Source organism: Erinaceus europaeus, chromosome 10 (genome assembly GCF_950295315.1).
Source record: "Erinaceus europaeus chromosome 10, mEriEur2.1, whole genome shotgun sequence".
NCBI lineage: Eukaryota > Metazoa > Chordata > Mammalia > Eulipotyphla > Erinaceidae > Erinaceus > Erinaceus europaeus.
In genome coordinates this window covers 70,495,339-70,511,235 of record NC_080171.1, presented here as the reverse complement: position 1 = coordinate 70,511,235, position 15,897 = coordinate 70,495,339, and the positions used below count along the sequence as shown (strand labels likewise).

At 48.5% G+C, this 15,897-nt stretch overlaps 1 protein-coding gene and 1 long non-coding RNA gene across 7 annotated transcripts in view; one reads left to right on the top strand and one right to left on the bottom strand.

Moving 5' to 3' along the window:
- APBA1 (amyloid beta precursor protein binding family A member 1) overlaps positions 1-15,897 on the bottom strand; it is a 467,998-nt gene that overhangs the window by 240,008 nt on the left and 212,093 nt on the right. The window lies entirely within an intron of this gene.
- Positions 4,853-5,318, top strand: LOC132540752 (uncharacterized). Its single transcript, XR_009551898.1, has 2 exons — positions 4,853-4,935; positions 5,143-5,318. It is a non-coding gene; the product is annotated as an uncharacterized LOC132540752 (long non-coding RNA).

Below are 15,897 nucleotides of genomic sequence, written 5' to 3'. Positions count from 1 at the left end.
TCTGTGGATTGAGTGGGAGTGCTAAGCCTCCTTGGGAAGTAGTCTGCTGTCAGTCCTTCTCCCTCCTACAGGGGGGAAAGGGACACATGGGGAATGAGGGGTGGGGTTTCTGGGTGAGAATCTTTCAGAGCATGTGCTGCCTGCCCTCCTCAGAGGGTCCCTCATCTGATCATCTTTCACAAGGGACATGTCCACACTAGGACTCATGAGGGGGAGAAACACAGGGGCTCATGAGGGGCAGAAACACAGAGACTCAAGTTGGGCTCACTGTGTCCCTGTCTCTGCAGATGACCACATGCAACACACTGGATACAGGGGAGGACATGCCAGGTGGCCAGAGTCCCCCTAATAATGAAGAGCAGATGCTCCCCACCAGCAAGGAAGCTGACTCCTCGCTGGAGGCAAGTGTGGCCCTGCTGTGTCCCCAGAACAATATGGGGGCCCTGAGGCTCAGGGAAGGTAGCAGCCCCCTCCCAAGCCTCCTTGCAGGAACAAGGGCTGAGTTGTCTGGTACTTGGGGTCCCTGCCCTTACAGTGACTGGCTCCCTCCCCTGGAGAACAAGCCTCAGGGGTTGGGGCAGGACCCTAGGAGCCTTAAGAGGAGCTGCCACCTGTGCAGCACGTGCACACCTGCCACTTCCTGAACCCACAGGCCCTCTGCCACTGGGCCCTGTGGGACCTGATGCCCAGACAAGCAGTGTTGCTTGTCCCCTGCTCTGCAGGCTGTAGCTGGTTCTGGGTTGAACACAGGTCACTTCATGGTTCTGGGCATCATGGGGCCTGTGACTACATAAAAGTTTCTCTTGAGAAAGTTGATATAAGGACAGAGATGGAAAGACATACACAAACAAACACACACACACACACACACACACACACACACACACACACACACTGAGAGCGAAATAACAGGGGTGTCTTCCTTCCAGGTGTTGGGCTGACTATAGGTTACTTCATGATTCTGGGGCCATCGGGTGGGTCATGCCATGTACACTTTTTCTCAAAAGAGTGTACCTGGGGGGCAGGGCTTTGGGGGGGCAGACAGAGACTCAACAGCCCTGGAGCTTCCTCCCTGGGAAGTTCAAGCTCTATCCTGCTCTCACACACACAGGGCAAAGCAGCACACTGGCCAGGAGAGCTATTTTGTTGACTCCAAACCTTTTCACAATGGACTCCTAGGTGTAACTCCCAACTGCCTTATCACTCGGCCCACTGAAACCTCTGTCCACACCCTCACTTCCCGGGATATAACACAGGATACAGAGTGAAGGCAGAGGAAGAGGGGAAATGAGGGTTCCCCCAAAGCTGAATAAGCTGTAGGCTGCATAGCGGGGTGGGAGAGCTCCAGGTCTGTGATCAGTGAGTCTCCTTCCTTCAGGGGTGTGGGAACACATGGGAGGTTCTGGGTGAGAGCCTGTTCTGGCAGAGTAAATGCTGCTGCCCTCCTCAGAGGCTCCCTCCCTCTAGACAGTTGTGACCAGGTGACATGTCCATGCTCACTGGTGAGAAGCCCACGCTCACAGGAGACAGGAGCTGAGGGCAACTGCCTGAGGCGCCCAGTGTTGCTGAGGGACCCAGAGGGAATCTGGGCTCTTGGAGCTCCAGGGCTCATCTCTGATGGCCAGTGGAACTGCTGTCCACACCTCTGAGTCCTCACAGCTGGATGGGTACACCCCACTGCCTGAGTGTGGGGTGTGATGTGTGACCCCATGTCTTCAGGGAGGATCTGCCTGAGAAGAAGGGTCTGGCCTCACCCAGTTCGGGGATGACTGGGTATGCATGGAAGTGAGGGGAGGCCTCCTGCCTCACTTGCTGAGTTGGGGTAACTGGTGTCCCCTCAGGGTGTCTGTTCTCCAGAATCATTAGGTACAGACACGCAGAGAGGCTCAGGCTGGGTTTCCTGTGTCCGTGTCTCTGCAGATGACCACAGGGGACACACAAGACACAGAGGAAGACAAGCCAGGCTGCCTGAGCCCTTGTGAGACCACAGGGCACGTGCCTCCCACCAGCAAAGAAGCTGAGCCCTCCCTGGAGGCATATATGGCCCTGCAAGGTCGCCAGGAAAATATGGGGAGGCCTGACGCTCAGGGAAGGCGGCAGCCTCCTCCCAAGCCCCCACGAAGGAACAAGGGCAGAGTTATCTGGTACTCAGGGTCCTGTCCTTACAGTGACTGGCCCCCTCACCTAGAGGACCAACCTCAGGGCAGGCCAGGGCCCCAGCAGCCTGAAGGGGAACTGCAACCTGTGCAGCAGGTGAGCACCTGTCACTTCCTGAACCCACAGTCCCTCTGCCCCTGAGTCCAGGGGCACCTGAACCTCAGACAAGTCATGTGGCTTGTCTCCTGCTCTCCTGGCTCTGGATGGTGCTGGGTTGAATACAGGTCACTTCATGATTGTGGGCATCATGGGTATTGTGACTGCATCTAAGCTTCATGAGAGAGTTGATTCAAGGACAGAGATGGACAGAGATAGAGAGATGGGAGAGAGAAAGGAGGGAAAGAAAGACAGCATAGCTAAGGAGCTTCCTCCTCTGGGAGAGTCCCAGCTCCACAGCCGCCAACCCCTCCCACTCCACCCCCCACTAATACACAGCAAAGCAACACACTAGCCAGGAGAGCTATTTTGTTGACTCCATAGCTTTTCACAACTGACTCTTAGCAGTGACTCCTCTGTCCTATGTCACTCTGCCCATTGAACCCTCTGTCCACACCCTCACTTCCTGGGGGTTGGTGAGGTCCCAATGTCTGGGGATGGACTGGGAGGAGATGGCTGAGGGCTCTGTGGTCACCCACAAGGCTGGATACGCTGTGGGCTGAGTCGGGGTGCTAAATCCCTGGGGGAGAAATCTACTATCAGTGCTTCTCCTTGAGGATGGCCACAGGGAAAGGGACACACAGAGGATGAGGGGTGGGGGGCCCTGGCCAAGAATCTTTCAGAACATGTGCTGCCTGCCCTCCTCATAGTCAGCTATGACGGGGGACATATCGACACCAGGGCTAACAATTGGCATTAACTGTGTCCCTGTCTCTGCAGATGACCACGGGGGACACACTGGACACAGGGGAGGACATGCCAGGTGTCCTGAATCCCCCTAATACCGAAGTACAGATGCCCCCCACCAGCAAGGAAGCTGAGCCCCCACTGGAGGCAAGTGTGGCCCTGTTGGGTCCCCAGGACAATATGGGGGCCCTGAGGCTCAGGGAAGGTAGCAGCCCCCTCCCAAGCCTCCTTGCAGGAACAAGGGCTGAGTTGTCTCGTACTGGGGGTCCTGCCCTAACAGTGACTGGCTCCCTCCTCTGGAGAACAAGCCTCAGGGGATGGGGCAGGACCCCAGGAGCCTAAAGAGGAGCTGCCACCTGTGCAGCACGTGAGCACCTTGCACTTCCTGAATCCATAACCCTCTGCCACTGGGCCCTGTGGCACCTGATGCCCAGACAAGCAGTGTTGCTTGTTGCCTGCTCTGCAGGCCGTGGCTGGTTCTGGGTTGAACACAGGTCACTTCATGAATCTGGGCCTCCGGGGGCCATGAACAGTTATAAGTTTCTACTGAGAGAGTCGATACAAGGACTGAGATGGAAAGAGAGAGAGACACAGAGAGAGAGAGGACAGATAGAAAGACACCACAGCCCTGGAGCTTCCTATGCTGGGTTTGTTGCATGTGCGCGCGCGCACGCACACACACACACACACACACACACACACACACACACACACATACAAGATTAAGAAGTGTACTAATTAGGTGAGCTGTTTTATTGGCTCTCAAGCTCTTCACAAATACAAGTGACTACTCAACCCAATGTCAGTCTGCCCATTGAAGCCTCTGTCCACATCCTCACCTCCTGGGTGTGGGTGAGGTATCAACTGGGGGGGGGGTGTAACAGGAGCAGGGTGGGGGCACTGGAGTCTCCCCAAAGGCTGGATAATCTGTGGATTGAGTGGGAGTGCTAAGCCCCCTTGGGGAGCTGTCTGCTCAGTCCTTTTCCCTCCTACAGTGGGGAAAGGGACACATGGGGAATGAGGGGTGGGGTTTCTGGGTGAGAATCTTTCAGAGCATGTGCTGCCAGCCCTCCTCAGAGGGTCCCTCATCTGATCATCTTTCACAAGGGATATGTCTGCACTAGGACTCATGAGGGGAGAAACACAGAGACTCAGGTTGGGCTCACTGTGTCCCTGTCTCTGCAGATGAACACAGGGGACATACAGGACACTGAGGGCAACACACCTGGTGGCCTGAGCCCATTTGACACTAAGGAGCAGATACCCCCCACCAGCAAGGAAGCTCAGCCCTCCCAGGAGGCAACCCTGCTGGGTTCCCAGGACTATATGGGGGACCCCGAGATCCAGGGAAGGAGGCAGCCCCCTCTGAAGCCCCCATGCAGGAACAAGGGCAGAGTCATCTGGGACCCAGGATCATGCCCTCACAGTGACCTGTCACCTCCCTTGGAGGACAGGCCTCAGGAGAGGCCAGGTCAAAAGGAGCCTGAAGAGGAGCTGCAACCCCTGCAGCAGGTGAGCACCTGCCACTTCCTGAGTGCACAGGTCCTCTGCCTCTGGGCCTGGGGGGACCTGAACCCCAGACAGTAAACTCGCAGGCTCAGGCTGGGCTTCCTGGGTCCCTGTTTCTGCAGATGACCTCAGGGGACAAGGAGGATACAGATGGGGGCATACCAGACGGCCTTTGCCCTTGTGAAACCATGAGGAAAATAACCCCCATCATGGATGCTGAGAACCCCTTAAAGGCCAGTATGGCCCTCCTGGCTCCCCAGGACGAGACCCTCAAGGCCCAGAGAAGGTGGCAGCCCCCCAGCAAGTCCCCACACAGGAACAATGGCAGAGTCACATGGTTCCAGGCAGAGGAGCTTCTGAGGCTGGCCCAGGACACCCAGTGCCCCAGCACTCCGCTTCACAACAATCAGCTGGCTCTGCTCAGGGGTGAGATGTGGGGCTCACTGGAGCACACAGGGTGGGAGGCTCTCAGAGGAACTGAGCTTGAGTTGTGTCACAGAGACTCATCCTGACCCCTCAGGGTTGAATGGGACAGTCCTGGGGGTCAGTGCTCTGAAAGCTGGGGGTGTGGGAGTGCTGAGTCAATAAGGGCTGCACCTGGGCCAGGCTGACATCTGACCCATTCCTCTCCAGAGTGCCCCCCTGCTCCTGAGCTGTCAATTCTGGCCGTGGCCCCAGAGACACCCACCATGGAAGTTGCCCCCCCATCTGAAGAGGTCTGCTGCTTGTGGTTCATTCAAATTCTACTTTACCTCTTGTGGAACTTTGTGTTCTCTTAATGCGGTCTGAATAAAGTGTTGTTCTACGGATCCACTACCTGGGTGCTTGTAGTCACAAGCCACCACTCTCCGCTCCACAGAGTCACAGAATACTCCATGACACTGCTCATCCCAAAAGGAGCCTCTGAGCCAAGAGCAACACCCCCACTCCTGTCTCCCTAGACCCTCCTCCATCATCCCCCTGACCAGCTGAAAGGCTGACCCAGCCTAGCCTCACTTCAGTCTGCTCCCCAACCCTGGGCCTGCTCCCCACACGCCCCTTCCTGTCCACTCCCCTGAGGGACAGCCTGGTCCTGCTTGGGGACAGAGGTGGGCAGTCTGCAAAGTGGCTGCTCTCCAGGAGCACAGAGCTGTCCTTTTCAGGGAGCATCTCATGTCCTCAGAGACCTGGAGTGGCTCTATAGAGGAACAGCCCCATCGTTACAGCTCCTCGGGTGGGGGGGAGGGTCACTGTAGCACACAGAGGGGCCACAGGAGGGGCTGGGAATGGAAAGTTTTTGCAAGGCCAGCCATGCAACCTCCCCACAGCCCCCCCCCCCCCCAGTAAATGGCCTGCTGGTTGGCACTCTCATCACTGCACTGAGTCCAGTCAGTGGGCAGGTCATCTCATTAGGCAGCTGGGAGGCCAGGACAGGACTTGTGTGACCAGTCCTGCACCCCATCCTTGGCCCCTGGGGGGACTCCTATCTTCTGGGCCTTGTGGCCTCCAGGAGCTGAGCTGTCACTTCTGGGGACACTGTCACCTCCTAGCAGGAGGAAGCCCTCAGCCCTGCTGCCTGCTCTCAGCTAAGTTAGAACATGATTCCTTTCCCTCTATGTGACCACAGCTGACCCCAGGGACCATGGGATGGTCGGGACTGCCACATGTAGAGGAGGTGACCATTGACCATGGGTCTGGACTTGTGGGAGGGGGACATTGGAACCTCACAGCGTAACAACCACTAAGAACATCTAGGGTGGTCTGGGAGGTGGTAGAGTAGATAAAGCACTGGACTCTCTAGCATGGAGGTCCTGAGTTCCATCCCCAGCAGCACATGTACCAGAGTGATGTCTGGTTCTTTCTCTCTTCCTGTCTTTCTCATTAATAAATAAATAAAATCTTTAAAAATATATCTAGGGGCCTTCTCTGCAGTGAACAGGGGCAATCACACACATTCAGAGTATAGGTTGACGTGCTAAAAATCCATCAAGGCCAGGAGTGGGGCGGTAGTACAGTGGGTTAGTTGCAGGTGGCGTAAAGCACAGGAGTGGCGTAAGGATCCCAGTTCAAGCCTTTGACTCCCCCCCCCACCTGCATGGGAGTCGATTTACATGTGCTGATGCAGGTCTGCAGGTGTCTATCTTTCTCTCCTCCTCTCTGTCTTCTCCTCCTCTCTCCATTTCTCTCTGTCCTATCCAACAACGACAATAATGACAACAATAAAACAAGGGCAACAAATGGGAATAAATAAATATTTAAAAAAGATAAGGCCTCAAATTTTTGTCACAGGACAGCATGCTCATGTTTTGAGTAATATTCCAATTTCAGATAAAAGAGCTCTCTTAACCAGTGGACTTGTCTGTGTGTGTGTGTGTGTGTGTGTCTGTGTGTGTGTGTGTGTGTGTGTGTGCGCGCGCGCGCGCATGTATGTAATGCAGGTTGGGGAACACATGAAAGGGGGGAGAAGAAAAGACTGTAGGTGCTATCTTCTCCCCTAGAAGAACTGGCATGGACAAAATTTCTAAAAGTTCTCATACTTTTGTCATATATTTAAGAAATACTCACACTGCCTGTAGAGTTAATGGTTATTGCCCAGTGGAGTTGAAAGTAATATCCTGGGGGCCCGGAGGTAACACACACATAGTACAAAGGACAAGGACCCACACACAAATCCCAGTTTGAGCTCCTGGTTCCTCACCTGCAGGGAGGTCGCCACACAAGCAATGAAGCAGGTCTGCAGGTGTCTATGTACTTCCCTATTTTCCCCTCCCCTCCCCTCTCAATTTCTCTATGTCCTATAAAAAAAATTTAAAAGATGGCCTCAGGAGCAGTGGGTTTGTAGTGTAGGCACTGAGCCCTAACAACTCCGGAGGCAAAAAAACAATAAGAAAGTAATATTCCTATTAGTGCAGCAGCTTGTCTCAGTCCATCTGCATACATACTGTTCTTGTCAACATGACAAGGGGTAACTCAGGGACTTCAGACTATGGCAAGATATTAATGTTTTAATTGGAGTAAGAATAAGAGTTTCTTTTCTTTTTCTTTTTTTGTTTTACTTTTCCCTTTTGTTTCCCTTGTTGCTTATCATTGTTATTATTGTCCTTATTGCTGTTGTTGTTGGATAGGACAGAGAAAAATCAAGAGAGGAGGAGAAAATAGAGAAGGGGAGAGAAAGATAGAGGCCTGTAGACCTGCTTCACTGCTTGTGAGGCGAACCCCTGCAGATTGGGAGCTGGGGGCTTGAACCAGGATACTGATGTTGGTCCATGCACTTTGTGCTATGTGCTTAACCCGCTGTGCCACCACCCAGCTCCCATTAATTAATTTCTATAGCAAAAAACAGTTGTTGGCTAACAGGATCCTTCCCTTGTTTCAGTAAACACACACACAAACACATACATACACACACACACACACACACACACACACACACACACAATGTATAAGCTGGGAGATGAATGGTTCTTATTTTTTTGTTAAAGGATGACAGAATACAAATACCCAGACATTCAATAAATATGCTTTATCTTTCTATGAATTAGATTGACTGTGAAACATCTACTAGGGAATGCACAGGGTACCCTGTGTACCCACTTAAACTATCAGTTCTAAACATGATACAAAAGTAGCATATAAAATACAAAGATGACAAATACTAGAGACCATTAAGGTCTTTGATTCATTTGGAAGCTGAATTTAGGAAACTAAGATGGGTTCACTGCACAATTTTCTCCATCCTAAAATCATCTTCAGTTTAAATAAGCTCATATTGTCAGAAATTAACCTCCTAGCAAAAACTGTCTTGCCTCACTCAGCAGAAAAGAAAAAAAAAAAGAAAGAAAAAAAAGTCCTGGAGTCTCTTTCATGTGTGATTTCAGCAGTCTGGGATGACTTTTTTGTTTTGAGTAAGAGAGAGAGAAAGGGGTGGGGGGAGAGAAAGACAGTGAGAATAAATAGCAATGGATGGGGGAGAGACATCACAACCAGTAGAGTTTTCCCTGCTGCCGTTGTATTTCTGGTGGTGTGCCAGGGGCTTAAACCTGCGACAAGTGCACTGCAAGGTAGATACCCTACCTCGTGAGCTCTCTCTCCTGCCCCCTCCCTTTAAACAGTGTTTTGTTTCCTCTGATATTCTTGTGCCTGCAAGCCGGCAATATTATGATTTCAGAGTGAGTTGAAAATCTAATCCCAAGCAGTGATGCTGAATGGCTGGATGCCAATCAGAGCAAGGTCTCTGTGGTCAGACCTCAGGATCCTTGACCTGGTCCAACTCAAAGGAAGACATGTGGGTGGGGGGACAACTTCTGTCACCTCCTCCACCCCAGCCCTACCCACCCCACCCTCTCCCCTACTCTGTTCTGTGCTCTGGACGACACCAATAGCTCCCTATTCCTTTGGCTTCTGTTTGGATGCCATTGGGGAGAGGGGAAAAGACTATGGTTTGGGACAGCTCTCAGTTCCCTCACTACAAGATTATTGAGGCTGAAGGGCACATGCCCCATGAGGTAGCCCTCTTCACCTGGCTGGACTAGACTAGACTTTCACCCACAAAGAAGCTGGCCTTGCCTTCTGCCACTTGCACAACACAGATGGGAAAAAGAGAGACAGGGAGTATGGATCAACCGGCCAAGCCCATCTTCAGCAAAGAAGCAATTACAGAAACCAGACCTTCCATTTTCTGCACCCCATAATGACATTGTGCCTATAGTCTCAGAGGTATAAAGAATAGGAAAGCTGGGGGCTGGGCGACATCGCAGCAGGTTAAGGGAACATGGCAGAAAACACAAGGACCGGTTCTAGAATCCAGGTTCGAGCTCCCGGCACCCCACCTGCAAGGGGGGTCGCTTCACAAGCGGTGAAACAGGTTTGCAGGTGTCTATCTTTCTCTCCCCCTGTCTGTCTTCTCTTCCTCTCTCCAACAAACAACAACAGCAATAACAACAACAATGATAAACAACAAGGGCAACAAAAATAGCCTCCAGGAGCAGTGGATTCATAGTGCAGGCAATAAGCCTCAGTGATAACCCTGGAGGCAAATAATAAATAATAAATAAAAATAAAGAATAGAGAAGCTATCAGGGGATGGGATATGGAGTTCTGGTAGTGGGAATTGTGTGTGGTCTTGTCAATATTTCCATTTTATAACATTTTTTTTAAAGAACTTCTGGCAAGTGGCAGAATTTTCTGGACATCTCCATTGAGAGTGGATTCACTTCTTATATCAGGTTTTTAACATCTGACACAGGAACTAAAGATTACAGGGCCAAATAAGTTTGGGTCACCTTAACTTGGAGCTGACTTTTCATTGTACATATTTCAAGTGGGTGATGCAGAGAGAAAAAGAAGAGGAGGAAGAGATAAAGGATTCAGATTTTCCAAACTTGTTTGTCTGGGAAACAGGTTGTTTTTTTTCCCTTAGAGACCAATATTCTGAAAAATACATATTTAAATACATATTTAAATATTCTTAAAGAAACACTGACTAGCTGGTTTCCCCCAGTCCTCTTACATCTAGAATTAAAATAGATGAATTAGCATTATAAGTGGAACAGTGTAGTCATAGCTATATAATCATAGCTACTTTCTCAGAAAGATGTGTAGATATCTACCTATTTCCATACTACCAGTTGTATGTAGCTAGAAGAGAGATTGGGTTTCACCCTTGCTAGGTTTATATCACAAAACAGATTTACAGTGAAATCTGTGTACAGTCTATGTAAGTAACTGCAAGCAATACAAAGAACAATAGCAAAATCGGGCAGGACCCCTGGGATTTCAAGTCATTGGTGATAAATGGCTTCAGCAATATATAAACTTTCTCATCCTGTTCTTTTGGAGAGCCCATATGACAAATAGGTAAAACAGATGGTACATGAATGCTTTAATGTAATAGTAGAAAGCTCCAGGAAGGCCAGGTATATCTCACTGACAAGTATGGGGATGGATTATAGTCTCCTTAACTTTCCACCACAGCCAGAACAATTTCTTTGAAGCATTTGACAATTCTGGTGATAAAGGTAGCCATTTTGAAGCTACCTAGTTAACCTCAAGCAGAAGTTATCATCTTTCCCTCATTCTTGTTGGACTCACCTCTGACTGACTCACACAAGGAAACAATTATCGTTTACCCCTGGGACAAATGTCTTTGTTGCTTCTGTACTTGACAAGAGTCCCTCTTTATACAAATTAGACCTAATCTTCCTTGAAAATCTTAGGGGTTCTTCTCATTTTTCCCTTGAGAACAACATAAGAAAAATTTCCCAAAGTTAGTATGGAATCTCTGTTCAGATTCCAATGACAGTGCTATGATCAGGAGAGGAAAGGTGTTGGTGCTATGCGTCCCCTGGACCATGGAAAATGCAAGAAGCCATTGTTCAATTTAATACAAAATATGTACATTATAAGGACATTTCCTTTTTAAGGACTCTCGAAATCACTGTACAAATCTTAGTCTGATGAACTCAAAGCCAACAGCCACACAGAGAGAGGGATATGGAGCATCCCTAACACTACTCTGCATGTGGTTATCCTTGTGGTATGTCAAATTTTCTTTTAGTCATTGTGAAAAATACAATTACAATAATCCCAAGCCCTCAGATAACCAATAATGCATGGTAACCACATACAGAGTGTCCCAAAACTATCTGTAGCAAATAAAGCTCTTTCTCTTTTAGTTTGATAAAAATCTACTGATAGATATATGAAAAAGACATTTTAGTTTATTCTGGATCAAAATCATATCTGAAAAGTGAATTATGCCTTCATATAGTACACTTAACTGATTCAAAGGGCATGGAATATCCATGCATGTACACACACTAAATACGGGCAATTACAGAACATAAGTTCTTGGTGCGTTTGTGTGGAAAGTCTGAGGAAAATATGGTTTTGGTACAGGGCACTTTTTTTTTTACTGTTCACAAACTATAGTTTCCTGACACACAAATCTCAGGGTAGGGTTTATGCCTGCACAGCTTGGAGTTCATTTACCATCATGGTTTCAAGAAGGTAGTTTGTTTTGTGGTACTAGTCCTATGTGAACTAATAACAGACACTGATTTCAGGGCTATCCCTAGCAAACTTCTAAGAATAGAGCTGGCACAGGTCTATCAGCAGCACATGAGAAGACTAATTTCCATGCCCTCGCAACACTGGGAGTGGCAGTCACATAAAAAAAATATTGAGGCATTTTTTTGTTTTGTTTTTATTTCCCATTTAATCCTAGGTGTTTGTGGGAATGACTATTGACACAGCCTTTCAGAAAATCAATTTGGCAAGCAGGAGCTTCATGTGAGGATTCAATGAACCACTATATATTCACCTCCCCACTGTGTCTCCATCCTCATTTTAAAAAGAGCTGATAATTCCCTCCAGAAAGAGAGAACATTCTCTTATTTGGTAAGTGTGAGGATTCAATGAATCACTATATGGATGAGGCCCAGGAATGACTGGCATATGGCAGCCAAGCAAAACACTAGAAATGGATGGCCCCTATGAGCCGGCAGTCCCTCTCCTGGGGCTCTATCCAAGAACATAAAAAAACCTACCCAAAGAGATCTATGCACACCTATGTTCATAGCAGCACTATTTGTAGTAGCCCAACCTTGGGAGCAACCCAGATGTCAAATGACAGTGAGTGGCTAAGAAGACTGTGGTATATATACACAAGGGAATACTACTCAGATATAACAAAGATGAAACCATCTCCTTTTCCATATCTTAAATGGAACTTGAAGGAATCCTGTGAAATGAGATAAGCCAGAAGGTTAAGGATGAATACAAAATGGTCTAACTTACAGGTGGGACTTAAGAATCAAGGAAAGAAAAAGAAAATGCAGAGTAAAGCTTGACTGGGTAGCGTATTTTAGCAAAGCTAAGAACTCTAGACTGGGGAGGATGAGCAGGGAGATCACCAGATATCCAGTGCACAGTGGTGAAAGAGAACTTGGGTTGGTTGTGGGAATGGTATGCAGACACTTTTTTTCTTTCCATTTTATTTGATAGAACAGAGAGAAATTGAAAGGAAAGGGAGATAAAGAGGAAAAGAGAAGGAGAAACACCTGCTGACCTGCTTCCCTGCTTTTGAAGTGTTCCCCCTGCAAGTACAGGGGCCTGAACTCAGGTCCTCACACAAACAAAAAAAAATCTCTAAAGCACAGTCACAGACTGCAAAGGGCAGACAGTTCCAATCATAATCATGCCTAATGATGAACACAAAATCGAGTAGCTTCAAGCTACCCAAACCCTAGAGTTAAACAGCAGTTTCATATGACTCAACACTTGTGACTCATGTTGCTGTTCTTACAGCTTCTAGATTTCATGAGGGCATAAGCACCTTAGGAACTAACTTAGAATAATGCCATCATCCAACCAATGCTCTCTGTTTGCTCAAGATTTTATTCGTTTGTTTTAGGAGGGGAGAGAGGGAGGGAGATTGGGTGAGGGGAGAGGGAGAGAGGGAGGGAGAACAAGACAGGGAGAGAGAGAGAGAGAGAGAGAGAGAGAGAGAAGAATGGATAGGGGCATTGCTTAGCTATTGCATACAGTGATATAGCAGTGCCAGGGATTAAACCTAGGGCTGCTGGGACCTCAGGCATACAAGTCCTGTATTCAAACACTGAGATATCTCCTGCATTCAAGCAAAGTCCATTTGTATGACCAATGTGACTCTGGGGAGAGAGAGAGAAAGAGAAAGAGCAGAGAAAGAAATAAAGGAGAAGGAGGAGGAGAAAGAAAAGGAGGAAGGAAAAAAGGTAGCTGGTTGAAGAAGAATCCTTCCTCCACACAAGAAGACTTGGTGTCCTGGATATCAGAAAAAAGTGGGTTAAAACATGCAGAAGAATGAAACTGAATATTTCACCAAACACAAAAGTAAAGTCCAAGTGAATCAAGGACTTGCATGTTAGACCAGAAATTATCAGATACTTAGAGGAAAATATTGACAGAACTCTTTTCCACATAAATTTCAAAGACATCTTCAATGAAATGAATCCAATTACAAAGAAAACTAAGGCAAGTATAAACCAATGGGACTACATCAAATTAAAAAGCTTCTGCACAGCAAAAGAAACCAATACCCAAACAAAGAGACCCCTCACAGAATGGGAGAGGATCTTCACATGCCCAACATCAGACAAGAGTTTAATAACCAAAATAAATAAAGAGCTTGCCAAACTCAACCACAAGAAAACAAATGACACCATCCAAAAATGAGGAGAGGACATGGACAGAATATTCACCACAGAAGAGAATCAAAAGGCTGAGAAACACACGAAAAAATGCTCCAAGTCTTTCATTGTCAGAGAAATGCAAATAAGACAAAAATGAGATACCATTTCACGCCTGTGATAATGTCATACAGCAGGAAAGGTAGCAGCAACAAATGCTGGAGAGGTTGTGGGGTCAAAGGAACCCTCCAGCACTGCTGGTGGGAATGCCAATTGTTCCAACCCCTGTGGAGAGCAGTCTGGAGAATCTCAGAAGGCTAGAAATGGACCTACCCTATGATCCTATAATTTCTCTCCTGGGGATATATCCTAAGGAACCCAACACAACTATTCAAAAAGTACTGTGTATACCTATGTTCATAGCAGCACAATTTGTAATAGCCAAAACCTGTAAGCAACCCAGATGTCCAACAACAGAGGAGTGGCTGAGCAAGTTGTGGTCTATATAAACAATGGAATACTACTCAGCTATTAAAAATAGTGATTTCACGGTTTTTAGCCAACCTTGGATGGAGCTTGAAGCAATCATGTTAAGTGAAATAAGTCAGAAAGAGAAGGATGAATATGGAATGATCTCACTCTCTGGCAGAAGTTGAAAAACAATATCATAAGAGAAAACACAGGTAGAGCCAGAACTGGAGTTGGTGTATTTCATCAAAGTAAAAGACTCCGGAGAGGGTGGTGAAGACAGTACAGGTCCTGAAAAGGATGACAGAAGATCTAGTGGGGATTATATTCTTGTGTGAAAAACTGAGAAATGTTATGCATGTACAAACTATTGTATTCACTGTCAAATATAAAACATTAATTCCAAAATAAAGGGGTAAAAAAGAAAACCCACCACTTAACATGAAAAGAAAAAACCTCCTTTGGAGGACTCCCTGCTAATCTTGATAATGAAATCTTGAAAAGGATAATCAAGCCCCGGGTCCCCACTTACAAGGAGAAAGCTTTATGAGTGGTGAAGCAGGGCTGCCAAGCGTCTCTCTGTCTCTTTTCTTCTCTATCTCCTCCTCTCCTCCCATTTCTCTATTCAATAATAAAATATTATCTTTTTAAAGATTTTCAAAAATTAGAAAAACAGTTGGTATCTTGCCACCAGGACACAAAGGTGTGTGGCTTGTCCCCTGCTCTCCCAGATATGGGCAGTGTGGGCACCACCAGGTCATGTCACTGTGTTTCCTGGAGCACTGCAACACCCAGGCTCAATCTGGGGGGGTCCCCCTGTTTCCACTCAGCCTGGCCAGGTCTTGTCAAGGTCATGTCCTAAGGAGAGCTGCTCAAATGTGGGGGAGGACAGGGGGCACTCAGGGGAGTCTCTACAACCCAACACTGGGCCTGAGTGAAGGCACTTTGGGACTAGGAGATGGAGGGATGGGCCAGGAGTCCAGGAAATACCAACAGGGACCCTTTCCCAGTGTCAGTTGGAGGGGTGGGGGTGGGGTGGCCAGTCATCAGAACCCAGAGGCTGGGAGGGAGGCCCAGGATTGGAGGAGGCCAGCTGGGGATCCAGGCATGATGTCACATGGGGTCTAGGCAACCAACCCAGACACAGCTCAGCCAGACCTAAGAGTCAGGGCAAGATGCAGTGCTGTTTGCCTAGATGTAGGAATAGGGGCCACCGGGGGCGCCCTGCAGAGTGCAGGTGTGCAGGACCTCGGAACTGGCTCAGTCGCCAGTGGATAAGAGTGATGGACATGCTCCCAGGAAGAAAGAGAAGGGTAACCATGCCCCCCACCCACCCAAAGGTTGTGCTTTCAAAGCCACACTGAGGCCACTGTGTGTGTGTGTGTGTGTGTGTGTGTGTGTCTGTGTGTGTGTGTGTGTGTCTGTGTGTGTGTGTGTGTCCCCATCCCCAGAGAGAGGACTTGACTGAGAGGAGGGGTCTGGCCTCACCCCAAGGCTAGGGGTGACTAGAAACAAGGAGTGTGAGGGGACCTTTGTAGCCCGATGGGGGGCAAGTGGCTACTCGAAGTGTCTGTCATTCCAGTGCCTGTTATTCATGAGTAGCGTACACACAGAGGCTCAGGCTGGGCTCCCTCTGTCTCTGTCTCTGCAGATGACCACAGGGAACACACAGGACTCAGAGGAGGACATGCCAGGCAGCCTGAGCCCTTGTGAGAACACAGGGCAGGTGACTCCCACCAGCAAAGAAGCTGAGCCCTCCCTGGAGACATATGTG